General features: G+C 36.7%; 1 non-coding gene across 1 annotated transcript; it reads right to left on the bottom strand.

Moving 5' to 3' along the window:
- Nucleotides 1-10863: 10863 nt before the first annotated feature.
- LOC148574108 (small nucleolar RNA R71) lies at nt 10864-10971 on the bottom strand. The gene has a single exon (XR_015906012.1). It is a non-coding gene; the product is annotated as a small nucleolar RNA R71 (small nucleolar RNA).
- Nucleotides 10972-11190: the final 219 nt, after the last annotated feature.

The following is an 11190-nucleotide window of genomic DNA, read 5'->3' as shown; positions in this document are numbered from 1 at the left end:
CCACTTTTACATCATATACTCATGTATCAACATTTTCTTTTTAATTTATCACATGTGCATTGATTTTTCATTGACTTAACATTGGGGTAATTTTGTCCCCTTATTTATTTATTTATATTATATATATATCTTTTTTCTTTTTCTCTTTTTCTCTTTTTTTTTTGAATCATAAAAGCAAACATAACTTATCAATGCATATGGATTCTCCATTATTTTTCTATTTTGGTTTTTTTTTTCATGAGTAGGTTCCCAAATTCCCAATATTCAAATAAATTAGAAACATGATACATTCCCTTCTTAACCCATGTTCCCACAATTTCCCCACACTTAGTTGATGGACAATCCCTATCTTAAGCTAACCAAAGATTCAATTGGGATATTTAATTATTTTTCTACTTTAAGGCTAGTGATGTAGTAAAATACAGAACAAGAGAGGATTAAAAGGCTCAAAGTGGCTGACAAGGGTGATTTAAAAGGTAGGCTTATTTGGGATAACTGAGCTAAAATCAAATAATGGCCTCAATCATATGCAAGCATGTAAATACACTAAATAATGGACATATAGATTGGAACAAAATATAGATTACAATCATAGAGAAGGGAACACACAGGAATAAAATATTTATGGTTAAATAATGTAACCATGTAAATAAGCTCAAAATCTCACAGGTTGTGTGTTCTTTAGCTCAAAAATCATGTTCCAGTATAATATCTCTTCAAACAAGTGTAACATTAAATTTTATTCAAATTAGTGAAATGTTCTAAAAGGTTTCTTGAAAAAGAAAATATTATTTTCAACCAAGTGGTAAAATATGCACAAAATCAAACAAACATGCAAATGCAACAACTAATTACAAAGAAAATTTAAACATTGGTGTTGAGACAGGAAAGTACTAACCTATGGAGATCGGTATCGACCTCCCCACACTAAAAGATTGCACCGTCCTCGGTGCATGCTAAGACGTGCAAGTGGACGGGTTGCTTCAACTGATGCTTTTCTCATCAAGGAATATGCGTAGGAACTTGTTTGTCTCTCCCATTAAGAAGCTTTTCCTCTCCCTTTGTGGTGGCCATCCTGAAAGAAGAGGGAAAAGAAGAAAAGTAACCCAAAATAAAGATAGAAAGTAAATAAAATATGGGTGTTAATGCCAGATAATAAGGGTCTCAATTACATGGTAGCTACAACATGCAAGTGAGAAAACAGTAGAAGTACATGGCAGATCAAGAGTGCAAAAATTTGCAACAATGGGAGGAGAGAGTGGGTAATGAAAGACAATGTAAGTTCATGTCAATGCAAATGAAGTGCAAGTATCATAAAAGATTGGCATTGGCAGATAATTAATATCATCCCACAGTGTAAAACAAGTTACAAAGCACCAAAGTAATTCAAGAAAAGATGTAACAGTTGAATAAGAAAATTTTTTAACACCAATGAAAAAAAATAAAAACATGCACAAAATTAAAATGCAATGAATGAAAGTATGTAAATAAATAAAATAAAATAAAATAAAAGATAAGAAGAATGAGAAGGGAAAGAAATAAAGTAAGAAAGAAAGAAGAAAAGATAGAAGAAATTAGGATTAGAAAAGTTAAGAAAAATAAGGATTTGGAGAAGAAAAGATAAGATATTTGGCAAATTAGGATAAGCTGTGCGGTGCAAGCGACGCGGTCGCGTGGGGCACGCGGTCGCGCGACTTGCGCTTAAACTGATTGACGCGGTCACGTCAGTCATGCGGTCGCGTGACCCGTTTTATGCTACTGGCGCGAGGGTAGCCTCGCACTCGCACAACTCTCTGTTCAAAATCATTAGTTGCCAAATATTGGGTGACGCGATCACGTGGGGCATGCGATCGCATGAGTGGGCTTTCAGAAGGATATGACGCGGCCGCGTGGGGCACGCGGTCGCGTGAGATGGACTGCGCGTCCAGCGCCAGTCCAGCACCACTCTAGCACAACTTTCGGCTGTGCACCATTATTACGTCGAAATCTTGGTCACGCGGCCGCGTGGGGCACGCGGTCGTGTGGGAGGCCATTATTCCCATATGACGCGGTCGCGTGGGGTAATTTGTGCCATTGGCACGCCTCGAGCCACGCTCTCGCGTGACTCTCTGTTCAATTTTCTTTCTTCCCAATGCACTGGTGACGCGGACGCGTGGGTGACGCGGTCGCGTCACGTGCGATTCTCTCTTTTTTTTTTTTAATGCATGAAAAATGCAGAATGCAGTGTTAATATGAATGTGATGCAAAACTCCAGGTTCAATAAAATAAAATAAAACTCGAAAACAAATAAAACTAACTAAAAATGAAAAAGGAACGATCATGCCATGGTGGGTTGTCTCCCACCTAGCACTTTTAGTTAAAGTCCTTAAGTTGGACATTTGATGAGCTTCCTGTTATGGTGGCTTATGCTTGTATTCATCCAAAAATCTCCACCAATGTTTGTGATTCCAATGGCCTCCGGGATCCCAAACTAGGCATGTAAGTGGTGAATAGGATCATAGTGCTCTTGGATTGATGGATATGGAGATGGTGAATATTGAAGTGGTGGTTCTTATGAGTAGTTGGGTAGGAATTGGGGTGGTTCTATATATGGTTCATATGGCTCATAAGGTGGTTGGTATGGTGGTTGAGGGTTAAGGTCATATAGAGGTGAATCGCGGAAAGGGGCTTGTGAGTTTGGTGGTCCAAAGTTATGTTGAGGAGGGGGTTCATAGGCGTATGGTGGTGGTTGTTGATAATTAAAAGAGCGCTCACCATAGCCATTGCCTTGATATGCATCACAGAATGGTTGTTGATAGTCCATTGGAGGTGGTTGTTGCCATGAGGGTTGATTAAATCCTTGTGGCTCCTCCCATCTTTGATTCTTCCAACCTTGATGCCGGTTCTCATTATAGTGTCCATTCCTAACAACAACATTGGAATCAAACTTGAAGCGAGAGGGGTGAGAGTTCATAGTAGCAAATAAAAATTAAAAACAAAAATAAAAACAAATTTAAATTAAAAGGTTATTTAAATTTTGAATTTGAAAATTAAATTTTGAAATTTTGAATTTTTAAATTTTTGAAATTTGAATTTTTGAAATTTGAAATTTGAAAATTTTTAAATTTGAATTTTGAAAATTTTTTAAAATTGAATTTTGAAATTTGATTTTTTTGAAATAAGATAAGATAAGATAAAAATTTTAAAATAAAAACCAATAACCTCTTAATTTATGAAAAAGCAAAAAAAAAATAAAAATAAAAATAAAAAAACAAATCAAAAAGCAAATATTTACAATAACCAATAATAAGGCACACGTTTGTAATTCCCCGGCAACGGCGCCATTTTGACGTTAAGGATTTTTGCTAGTAAAAAATGTCATAAAAACAGCCGCGTTGTAGATATAGTCTCTAAACCAACAAAAATCCCTTTTGTGTAAACGTTTTGGTTGTCACAAGTAACAAACCCCTTTAAAATTAATAACCAAGTATTTAAACCTTGGGTCGTCTTCTCAAGGAATTGCAGGGAGGTATGTTCTTATTATTGATTATGAGTTGTAAATTGGGGTTTTGGATCAAGGTAAAAAGTATGTTGAATGACAAGTAAAATAAAATAATAATAACTGTAAAATAAACTCTTGGCAAGGTATAAGAAATTAGAGGTCCTATCCTAGTTATCCTTATCAATAATAATGAAAGTTGAATCTTAATTCCACTTAGTTAACCTTTACTAAAGCAAAGGAAAGTCAAGGGACAAATTGGTTTGATCTTCGAATCCTATTTATTTCCTAAGAAAAGATTGGGATTATTGAAGTTCAATTCAATTGGCAAGATAAAAATTATCAATTATGCTGTTCAATTGGATAACTCCTGAGTTACTGATTTCTTAACCAAAACCAAAAGGGAAAAAGTAAATCTACTGGAATAAAAATGCCTTCATATGGGAAGCAATAATCATGTAAATAAAAGAAAGCAATAATAACTGAAATACCTCAAATAATATTAATTCAAAGAAAATCATATGTAACATGGAAGAGTTCATGAATTAAATTGGGAAAATAAATAAAAATAAAGAACCTGGGATTGAGAGTCACTTCTAAAACTAAGAGAAGTCCTAAATCCTAATCCTAAGAGAGAGGAGAGAACCTCTCTCTCTAAAAACTACATCTACTCCTAAAATTGTGAATGTGAAAGCGTGTTCATGAATAGATGCATTCCCCCACTTTATATCCTCTAATCTGTGTTTTCTGAGCCGCAAACTGGGTCAGAAACAGCCCAGAAATTGCTGGTTGCGAATTTAAACACACTGATTTTTGTCACTGCGACGCGGCCGCATAGAGCACACGGTCGCGTCGCATAGCTTCAGGGAAACTATGGCATATTATATATCAAATTGAAGCCCCGGACGTTAGCTTTCCAATGCAACTGGAACTGCGTCGTTTGGACCTTTGTAGCTAAAGTTATAGCCGTTTGAGTGCGAAGAGGTCAGGCTGGATAGCTTAGCAGTTTCTCCAACTTCTTGTATTCCTTCCACTTTTGCATGCTTTCTTTCCATCCTCTGAGCCATTCCTGCCCTGTAATCTCTGAAATCACTTAACACACATATCAAGGCATCTAATGGTGATAAGAGAGGATTAATATTAGTAATATAAAGGCCAAAGAAGCATGTTTTCAATCAAAGCACATAATTAGGAAGGCAAATGTAAAACCATGCAAATAGTATGAATAAGTGTGTAAAGAGTTGATAAAAACCACTCAATTGAGCACAAGATAAACCATGAAATAGTGGTTTATCACCCACATCAATATGTCATTTTAGAAACGGATGGCCAACTTCAAACCTTTCTTGGAGTAGTGGTTGGTGAAGAGAAGAATGTTGATTGGCTAAGAAATGGGAAGTTCATCAACAGAGCCAATCCAACATTTGGAGCTCAATTTTGGTGCAAGAGTCACTTTAGTGGATTTCGGAGAGTGCACAAGCATATCAATAGTGATAGAGGAACTCAAGTATGGGATCCGGGCATTAATTTCAAGAATCAATACTTAAGGATCCTCGCTACTAGCTTGAAGTCTCTTATGAGTTTGATGCATTTTAATTGGGACCCCGGAGGTCGAATCAATAGCAAACTTGGTTGGAGATTCAAGGAGGAGTGGAAGCATAAACCGCCCTAGCAAGGATCTCCTCACCAAGTCCAACTTAGGACTATAAACCAAAGTGCTAGGTGGGAGACACCCCACCATGGAAATATCCTTCTAACCTTCTCTCTTTTAGCTTTTGTTTCATGAATAATGGGTTAGTTTGCTTGGTTGGTTGTTTTATTTTGATGTTTGTTGAGTGGTTTTAGTAAAATAAGGTGTTTTTGGGATTTTTGTGATGTTTTGGAACTTGAAAACCTATTTGGGATGTCAAGTTTGATGCCTTAAAGCCAAAATTTTTGTTGCAGGAACAGAGATCTGTGCGTCCGCACAGACCTGTGCGCGCGCACAGCGCCCCTATTTTCTATCCCTATGCATCCGCACAGCCGTGTGTGCATGCACACCCCCAAAAGCCTCCTCTGTTCGCAGCACACGCAAGGCTTGTGCGTGTGCACACCCCCTCTCTTTTCATTCTTTTGTGCGTCCGCACACCATGCGTGCGGTCACACACATCCATCCTAAAAAAAATCCGTTGTGCGAACGCACACCCTCTGTGCGCTCGCGCAGCTTGAACAACACCCCTTGGTCGCAGCGCACGCATAAGCTGTGTGTATGCACCCAAACTTTTCCCTCTTCTGTGGGTCCGCACACTCTTTGTGCACCCGCACAGGTTGCGTTTCACCTCCTTTTCGCAGCGCTCGCACGACTTTGTGCGTGCGCATACCCCTTCTTTCTCCCCTGTATGCGTCCGCACACGACCTTGTGCGTCTGCACAGGTCACTTTTCGAACGTTAATTCAAAAAGATCAGGGGCTCGCGCTTCATCTCCTCACTTCTCTCCAACCCCTTCTTCTCCTTCCCTGAACACACACTCGCCCAATCCCTCACCTCCCTCCATCCCACAACCAACCACCGCCGGCGACCGCCCCGTCATCGCCACCGCACACTCCTTCTCTCTCCTCTCTTCTTTCTTTCTTCTTCTCTCTCCCTCCTACATTGCTCTTCCCCTCTCCCTGTTCGCGCTGCCCTGCTCCGTGCCAACCCTAGGTCGCGCCTCTCTGTCCACCGAGCAACCACCAGCAGCAGTGGTTCCCTGTGCCGCTGCACTCCCCTCCGTCCCGCCCTCACCTTCCTCCAATCCCTTCTCCTCTACATTGCAGGTTTGACCCCTGTTTCCCCTTCCCCCTGTTCCATTTCTTTTCTGCTTTACTTTACTGCCTCTTTTTAATAATGCTTTTAGTTTCTGTTCTAGTTACTAGGTGGTATTCGGATAGATGACTTTTGTTTTTTGGATTGAATATATGTGATGCAGGCTGAGTCTTTTTTATTTGTTCTCTGGACTGGATGATGTTGCTGTTCTTATTTGAACGCTTACTGCTGCCATGTGTATTGAGCTATGCTTGCTGCTGCTGAATTTTGCACATTCTATGCTTATTGAAATGCTTGAATGGGATTTTTGACTAACTTTCTATGATTGATCACCATAGTTTTTTTTTTTGGTTTTCTTTCCATTCTGCATTCTTACTTCATGCTTGTGCAACACATTCTGTTAAATATAACTGCTACCTGATATGGAATTGTTTGTGCACTCTGCATTTCTGCTTGAACACCATTGTGAACCTGAAACTTATAGCTTGGTCACTTCTGCTGGTATTCTGCTCTTATGCATATTAGATTCCATTAAATGCACTGTTAGCTGAGCACTTACTTGATTATTCATACTGACACATCAAACTGCAATTACAAGCTGAAACTTATTCAGTTTGATGCATCTTGCAAGTGCATAGCATGCTCATTTGCAACAACATGGACATACTGCTCATTTCCATTTGCTTAAATACCAAACCAACCTTAACCTTTCAATTTTAGAATCTGTTTGGTGTCACTAGCGGCAGTACATGCATTGCTTTTTATGTGAAATGATCAAATGCTTATCCATGTGGGTTAACATTAATGACCATAGATGATGAGCGGATAATTTATACGCATTTTGGCATTGTTTTTACATAGTTTTTAGTATGATTTAGTTCGTTTTTAATATATTTTTATTAGTTTTTAAATAAAAATCACATTTCTGGACTTTACTATGAGTTTGTGTGTTTTTCTATGATTTCAAGTAATTTCTGACTGAAATTGAGGGACTTGAGCAAAAATCAGACTCAGAGGTTGAAGAAGGACTGTAGATGCTGCTGGGTTCTAACCTCCCTGCACTCAAAGTGGATTTTCTGGAGCTACAGAACTCCAAATGACGCGCTCTTAATTGCGTTGGAAAGTAGACATCCAGGGCTTTCCAGAAATATATAATAGTCTATATTTTGCTCGAGTTTAGATGACGCAAACTGGCGTTCAATGCCAGTTCCATGTTGCATTCTGGAGTTAAACGCCAAAAACAGGTTGCAAAGTGGAGTTAAACGCCAGAAACAGGTTACAAACTGGCGTTCAACTCCAAGAGAAGCCTCTACACGTGTAAAGCTCAATGCTCAGCCCAAGCACACACCAAGTGGGCCCCGGAAGTGGATTTCTGTATCATTTACTCATTTCTGTAAACCTTAGTAACTAGTTTAGTATAAATAGGACTCTTTATTATTGTATTTGAGGTCTTGGTTACTCCGGTTCCCCTCTGGGGCCGAGACCAATGAACTCCATTATCACTTATGTATTTTCAACGGTAGAGTTTCTACACACCATAGATTAAGGTGTGGAGCTCTGCTGTTCCTTGAGTATTAATGCAAAGTACTATTGTTTTTCTATACAATTCAAGCTTATTCCTATTCTAAGATATTCATTCGCACCCAAGAACATGATGAATGTGATGATTATGTGATGCTCATCACCATTCTCACCTATGAACGTGTGTCTGACAACCACTTCTGTTCTACATGAAGACGAGACAGAATGAGTATCTCTTAGATATCTAATACAGGGGACCGAGTCCGAGATATTAGAATCTTCGTGGTATAAGTTAGAACCCATGGATGGCCATTCCTGAGATCCGGAAAGTCTAAACCTTGTCTGTGGTATTCCGAGTAGGATCTGGGAAGGGATGGCTGTGACGAGCTTTAAACTCGCGAGTGCTAGGCGTAGTGACAGACATAAAAGGAAAGTAAATCCTATTCCAGTATGATCAAGAACCGACAGATGATTAGCCATGCAGTGACAGCGCATTGGACCATTTTCACAGAGAGGACGGGATGTAGCCATTGACAACGGTGATGCCCAACATAAAGCTTGCCATGGAAAGGAGTATGAAGGATTGAATGAAGACAGCAGGAAAGCAGAGGTTCAGGAGGAACAAAAGCATCTCTATACGCTTATCTGAAATTCTCACCAATGAATTACATAAGTATCTCTATCTTTATTTTACGTTTTATTTATCTTTTAATTATCAAATCTCTAAAACCATTTGAATCTGCCTGACTGAGATTTACAAGGTGACCATAGCTTGCTTTAGGCCGACAATCTCCTTGGGATCGACCCTTACTCACGTAAGGTTTATTACTTGGACGACCCAGTGCACTTGCTGGTTAGTTGTGCGAAGTTGTGACAAAGTGTGATTCACATTTGAGAGCACCAAGTCTTTGGCGCCATTGTTGATGATCACAATTTCGTGCACCAAGTTTTTGGCGCCGTTGCCGGGGATTGTTTGAGTTTGGACAACTGACGGTTCATCTTGTTGCTCAGATTAGGTAATTTTATTTTAATTTTAAGCTTTTTATTTCTTATTTTGAAAAATACAAAAAAAAAATTTTTTTTCTTCTTTTTCGTTTTTCCCAAAATAATTTTCGAAAAATCCAAAAAAAAATTATAAAATCATAAAATTAAAAATAATTTTATGTTTCTTGTTTTAGTCTAGTGTCTAATTGTAAGTTTGATGTCAATTGCATGCTTTTAACTTTTCTTAAATTTTTGAAAACTCATGCATTTGTTCTTCATAATCTTCAAGTTGTTCTTGATGATTTGCTTTGTTTGATCTTTGCATTTTTATGTTTTGTGTCTTTTCTTATTTTTCATATGCATTTTTGATTTGTTAGTGTCTAATTATTGAAAATTTCTAAGTTTGGTGTTTTGCATATTTTTCATTTCTTAAAAATTTTCAAAAATAAGTTTTTGGTGTTCATCTTGACATTCAAAGTGTTCTTGGTGTTCATCTTGACATTCATAGTGTTCTTGCATGCATTAGTTGCTTTGATTCATAATTTTTATGTTTTGTTTCAATTTAGTATTTTTCTCTCTCATCATTAAAAATTCAAAAATCAAAAATATATCTTTCCTTGTTTTACTCATAAATTTCAATTTCAAAATTCTATCTTTTCAAATATGTTTCAAAAATCAAATTTTTTTCATTTATTTTTATATATATTTTTCGAAATTTTAAAAAAAGAATTTTGATTTTCAAAATCTTTTTCCTATTCTTACTTCATATTTTCGAAAATCTCACTAACATTTAATTTTTAGATTCAAAAATTTCAAGTTGTTACTTGCCTATTAAGAAAGGTTCAATCTTTAAATTTTAAAATCATATCTTTTTGTTTCTTGTTAGTCAAGTAATCAACTTTACTTTTCAAAATCATATCTTTTTAATTTTCAATCATATCTTTTTGATTACTTATTTCAAAATCTTTATCAAAATCAAATCTTTTTAATTTCTTCTTCAATCATATCTTTTCAATCATATCTTTTTTTTTTTAAATAAATTGCAATCATATCTTCTCAATCAAATCTTTTTCAAAATAATTTCAATCATTTCAATCATATCTTTTTCAAAAATCAATTTTCAAAATCTCTTCTAACTTCTCATCTTTTCAAAATTGATTTTCAAATCTTTTTCAATTAATCTTATCTTTTTGTTTGATTCTTATCTTTTTCAAAACTACCTAACTACTTCTCTCTCTCCAGTTTTCGAAAATTACTAACCCCTTTTTCAAAATTCCTTTTTAATTAACTAATTGTTTTAAAATTTAATTTAATTTCGTTTTTCTTTTTAAAATTTTTGAATTTTAACATTAATTTTTATCTTTATTTCATTTAATTTTTGAATTCTAATTAATATTTAAAATAAAAACAAAAATATTTTTATTTTATTTTAATTAATCTTCGAATCTTTCTCTTTTCCTTCTTCTATTCTCCTCTTTTTCTACTCACATAAAGGAATCTCTATACTGTAGACATAGAGGATTCCATATTTTCTTTTCTATTCTCTTCTTTTTCATATGAGCAGGAACAAGGATAAGAACATTCTTGTTGAAGCTGACCCTGAACCTGAAAGGACTTTGAAGAGGAAGCTAAGGGAAGCTAAAGCACAACTCTCTGGAGAAAACCTGACAGAAATTTTCGAAAAAGAAGGAGACATGGCCGAAAATAATAATAATGGTGGAGATACAAGGAATTTGATTGGGGACTTTACTACACCAAATTCCAACTTACATGGAAGAAGCATCTTAATCCCTGCCATTGGAGCAAACAATTTTGAGCTAAAGCCTCAATTAGTTTCTCTGATGCAACAGAATTGCAAGTTTCATGGACTTCCATCAGAAGATCCTTTTCAGTTCTTAACTGAATTCTTGCAAATCTGTGATATTGTTAAGACCAATGGGGTTGATTCCGAGGTCTACAGGCTTATGCTTTTCCCGTTTGCTGTAAGAGACAGAGCTAGAATATGGTTGGACTCTTAACATAAAGATAGCCTGAACTCTTGGGATAAGCTGGTCACGGCTTTCTTAGCCAAGTTATTTCCTCCTCAAAAGCTTAGTAAGCTTAGAATGGATGTTCAAACCTTCAGACAGAAAGAAGGTGAATCCCTCTATGAAGCTTGGGAGAGATATAAGCAACTGACCAAAAAGTGTCTTTTTGACATGCTTTCAGAATGGACCATCCTGGATATATTCTATGATGGTCTGTCTGAGTTATCAAAGATGTCATTAGACCATTCACCTAAAGAAAACGCCTGCAGAAGCTCAAGAACTCATTGACATGGTTGCAAATAACCAGTTCATGTACACTTCTGAAAGGAATCCTGTGAGTAATGGGACACCTCAGAGGAAGGGAGTTCTTGAAATTGATACTCTGAATGCCATATT

This window comes from Arachis ipaensis, chromosome B2 (genome assembly GCF_059453495.1).
Source record: "Arachis ipaensis isolate K30076 ecotype BB chromosome B2, ASM5945349v1, whole genome shotgun sequence".
NCBI classification, from domain to species: domain Eukaryota; kingdom Viridiplantae; phylum Streptophyta; class Magnoliopsida; order Fabales; family Fabaceae; genus Arachis; species Arachis ipaensis.
This window is presented reverse-complemented; position numbering and strand designations above follow the sequence as displayed.